Genomic DNA, 4,937 nt, shown 5'->3' with positions numbered 1-4,937 from the left:
TTGTACTAAAGATAAGTCAATGGTAATGACTGATGCCGTCTTTTTATGAAAAGTTTAGTACTTTTACTCAGCGCAAGCACGCTAACCGCGGTTTGGTAGCGCAGCTCTTTGGCCACAACACAACAGCGTAATCTCGTAGAACGAGAGACATCTATCTATTCTATCACGCTCTAGAGCGGGAAAAAAATCAGAAACTTCAGAATACTGAGCTACGTTAGAACGTTATAATCTACTGCCCTCGTCGTCTCCAAGTGAGGAAAGGCATAAGCACCCAAAGAACGAATCGAGATACAAACGAAACGACCGAAAAAAGCGAGACCACTCAAACGTCCGAATCAAAACCACCGAAAAACCCAAAATGGCGGAAACACTGGTAACTGAAGTGTTATTCGGGTTAGCCTGAAAAAACACCCAAGTAGCCTGAATAACCCTCAGGTTAGTCTGTTAACGTTAACTTCACAATGGCGTTAAGTACATTTTAATATTAATTTCGCTGTGCAGCAAATTAAAAGGGAGGGGATCATTCTCCATATAAAAGCCCTTTCTGTAAACTTTAATGTTGTTGGGTGTTTTTCTTTCTTTTGATAAATCCATGGTTTTTGATGTATATACATTTTTTTTCAATTTTGGAAAATTATACATTTCTGTCCCAAGTTTTCTTGTTGCTTAAATGATATACTAAAATCATTTAGTTCAAATTGAGGCTTACATAGAATTTCATGAAATTAATCCCGGATCAAAACGTATGAAATGTACAAAAAAGACTTATCATCCAGGAAATTAATGACATGCTGCAAGTCAATTTTCCGCAACACGAAACTGATATATAATGTGGGAGAGGTCTGTATCCAGTTGTTAGACTTTCTTTAATTTCAACTCAATATGACTAACCTTTTCGCATCAAATCTAACAAACATTTCCCAAGCGATAACAAATATCACCATGGATGACGAAGCTCTAAATGTCCCACTCAAGGTTAGTTACATCATCGCCATCATCTTTAACAGCATTACTTGCCCCTTTATTGTCGTTCTTAACGTGTAGGTGATCATGGCTGTAGAAAGAAAACCAAGACTACAGAGTTACGCAAACATCTTGCTCGCTTGCCTGGCGGTAACGGATGCATTAACTGGTCCCCTTGTCCAGCCAACCCTTATTATCTGTAGAATTTTCCAGCTACTTGGTGGGATAAATACTGACATTGTTTGTCCTCTTCACCTTCTCCTTATCACGGCAGTTACTCTTTCGTCGGCTCTCCATTTGATGTTAGTCACTTGCGAGAGGTTAATAGCCATCAAATATACCATGGCATATCCTTATCTCGTAACAGCGCGGAACATTAAGGTGGCAGTAACATCGTCTTGGGTTCTCGCTTTATGTTGTTCAATCCTTAGAAGGCCATTACCCAATCTGTTATTTAATGAAGGTAAGGGAAAAAAAATTGGCAAGATGGTAGTGTCCATCGTCATGATTTCTTGCATTGTTTTCATGACGACTTCTTACACGATTTTGTATAAGAAAGCGGCTCATCTGCAAAGTAAAATCAAAGCTCAACAGCTACTCCAAGAAGAGGTGGAAAGATTTGTCAAGGAGAGAAAAGCACTTAAGACAACTTTTTATGTGGTCGGCGCTGTTTTGTTATGCTTTTCACCGGGGGCTTTATCATTTGTGTCTTTTATAGAGAAACAGAACACTGCTTATTTGACGCCATGGTTCCGTATGATTGTCATGTTGAACTTTCTCCTCAATCCATTAATTTACTGTTGGCGACAGAAAGAAATGAGACAATTTGTGTTTCGAATGTCTTCTCCAGCTGTAGCAGCTGCACATTAAAGTAATGAAAAACTTCGCCGATGAAATCGATATAATTTAATTCAATGTACATGATTAATTTCCTTGTCAACAGCATAAACCGGTTTCCTCTTAATTCATAGAATTTAATATTCCGTTGGAAGCTAATTCTAACCGACTATCAATTATACTGTCTCGAAAAACAGAGTGCTATGTTCATGTATTTAAATTTGCTTATGCTGAAAATAAATTAAACCAATGGCAGCGTCTAAAACCGTCTTTTTAACTACAGAAGCTTACTACGCCTCCCCAGTGCACGCGCAAGATCCAACCGCGGTTTGTTAACCACAACGTCTGAGAACTGTTTACAAAGACCTCATAAGTGCAAAGAAAGCAACAGACAAGTGACGATTCAGGCGGGCAATGGACCTTTCCTCGGAGGGCAAGTTAGGCGGTGTTGAAAATGTATCGTAAGGCATGCTGGGCGAAATTTTGGATCCATCTCATTTTTAACGCCGTGCGGCAAACAGCAAACGCAAGGTGAAATGAATCGTCCAAATTCTACGGTTGAACTAAACATATTTTAATTTCTTGCATTATCGAGTTCGATCTTGTACTTACAGTAGCCTCAACGCTTTCTCGTTCAAATATGTCGAGTTATGTATGAAGTTCGCACTTTCCTGGGTTGTGATAGTTTTTCCTCCGACGCCAAAAATGAGAAGAAATCTACGAGAAAACGCGGAGAATAAAATTCGAAAACAAAGTAACAAATTGAGTAAAGCTGTATTTTCTAAGCCAGACGAATCATGAAGAGCTTGTCAATAAATGGATGGCTCTTTCATTATAACAAAAAAAAATTGAAAGAAATGGAATGAAAAAATCATGGTAAATTTATTATTTCTAGAATAAAGTATGGTCAGCGCGCGTGTTTAACAATTGGAGATGAGAACTAATTTTGTCAAGCTGAATTTCCTTGAATGGGTTTAAAGTAAAAGGTCTACTGATAAAACAACGCGAGACGAAATGAAGGAAACAGTGCTGCCCGGAGAAGTAATCAGGTAAGCCTGGAAAGGTACCCAGGTGGCATGAATAACGTTCAATGCTTTCAATAATGATAACGAGTTTCACTTAGTGCAGTGATTTTGTCTTGATTCAATAGTTTCCGCTGTCTCGATTGCTTTGGCGATTTCGTTTGGATCGTTTCGCTCGTTCGTTAAATTTCTCAAGACGTTTTCTAAAAGTGAATCAAAAAGCTTACCGCAGAAATAAGACTTGCTAATAAAGAGGATTACTTTACTTAGAATAATTTATTATTTGTTCACGACCACTTGGGGACAATGCCTGCCCCCTGGCATACATTTCCTTGCAAGTTAGAAAATGAGGGCCTTACCTCCAGAAATCCCTCCTCAAAGATTATTTCCAGTCCGTACTGCGCACTCTCGAGAGTTTGTTTTCGTTTTTTGTTTTGTTTCATGTAAGACATCACAAAATGTAAACAATCCGCAACTACTTGCATGAGGTAAATTCAAAGTTTCATGTCAGCCGCCAATATGAATGCGAAGCTTTATGCTTCCTTCTTTCTCATATAACTTGATGAAACAACCTCGCAGCTGCAAAAAGTCAATGACGCTGTTGGAAAAATAAGTTGAAAGGCCTCAAAGATTAGGTATGTGGTTCGTAACGAATAACATCGATTCGCTTTTCATCGAGTGAGACCTGAACTGTTTATAAACATTAGGGTGCTGTATACACGCTCCCTCTGATAAAATCAAATCCTTAGAAGGGCCGGACGAATCCAACTGTAAATTAAACATGTTTAGTGTACAATGTATCCAAAAATGTAACAGTCCAAAACTTATGCAACTTTTCCTAGCATTTAAAGTTCTTAGAAATTACAAAGCTATCTCCCAAGATACAATAGAATCAACAAAAAATCGCTACCGCGTTGATTTTGGTCTTCCCTTTCTCAGTCTGCCGCTGCCTAATCTCTATTTTTCTTCTACTTAAATTTGCCTGTTTGGAATCGACTACGCGTTTCATATTCTCGGAGCATGGCACTCTGTCTACGTTACCTTGTTTCACAACACCTTATCTGAATTTCGGTTTCGGCGAACATCTTTGGCCGCGGTGACCTTGCTGCTGTCGTTGTATTTCTCATCATAACATTTTCTCACCGTTTCTCTCGGTTTTTCTTCGTACGTTTGAGGCCACACTCACATGCTGGATGATGGACATGTTGCAGAAATTGCACCTAAATTTGAATAAGAATACTTTATACATCCTAAGCCTCTGGCAAATGTTTCCAGACAAAGGATTTTTCACATGAATGTGAGACTTGGGATGTACAAGCATTGTTATTCAAATATTGGCGCCTTTTATGCAAAGTGTCTATTATAGCGCTAGGGAACACCAGACAACGAGTGCAAAGAGAAGCCAGCAACACGAAATCTTGTGTTATCTAAACACGTTTTCCAACTCTTCGCGAAATCGTTGGAAATCTCTCTGTTATCAGAGAACCGCACAATTGATCCGGGTCAGGATAACTTGGATCATGTTACATCAGATGAATCGGATGAATCGTTGCCCAGCGAGGATTCATCATCGGTTCCTCTGATGCACCATTGTCGGGGTCATCTTGGATCACTGACCCGGATCACTCCAAAAAACGCACTCTCGAGTAAATGCAGTAATCATACAAAATACGTAGGGACTAATAAAGATTTATTTCCTTCTTAGACTCCGTTCACACTACGCCGGAGAAATTTGAAAACTGTGTTTTCTTTCTGAAAACGCATGGAATGTTTTCCGTCACTATGTCGGAGAAATTTTGAAAACGCAACAATCACTGGTCATTTTGGATTTGTGTTTGATGAAAACTCGGTCAGGAAAATCATGTGATTATCTTGACGACATCGTTTTCGAAAAGTTATGTTTTCAAAATGTTTTCCGTCCACACGAAAACGCAAAGCCGGCGTTTTCAAATTCCTCCGGTTTGAAGAGCGTTCTCGAAAAGCTCCGTTTTCGTGACGGATTAGTGTTAACGGCAGGCCTCGCCAGAGAAATAAAGTTGCGTTTTCAAATTTCCCCGGCTTAGCGCGGACGGAGCCTTAGATTACTGATTACAAACAATAGGACACATCAGTAAA

At 39.3% G+C, this 4,937-nt stretch overlaps 1 pseudogene; it reads left to right on the top strand.

Annotated features, from left to right (window-relative positions):
- Positions 1–710: 710 nt before the first annotated feature.
- On the top strand, positions 711–1,917 carry LOC145488544 (trace amine-associated receptor 8b-like; annotated as a pseudogene).
- Positions 1,918–4,937: the final 3,020 nt, after the last annotated feature.

This window comes from Orbicella franksi, chromosome 5 (genome assembly GCF_964199315.1).
Source record: "Orbicella franksi chromosome 5, jaOrbFran1.1, whole genome shotgun sequence".
Classification (NCBI taxonomy): domain Eukaryota; kingdom Metazoa; phylum Cnidaria; class Anthozoa; order Scleractinia; family Merulinidae; genus Orbicella; species Orbicella franksi.
The sequence above is the reverse complement of the archived record's forward strand: the minus strand, read 5'-3'. Positions and strand labels throughout refer to the sequence as shown.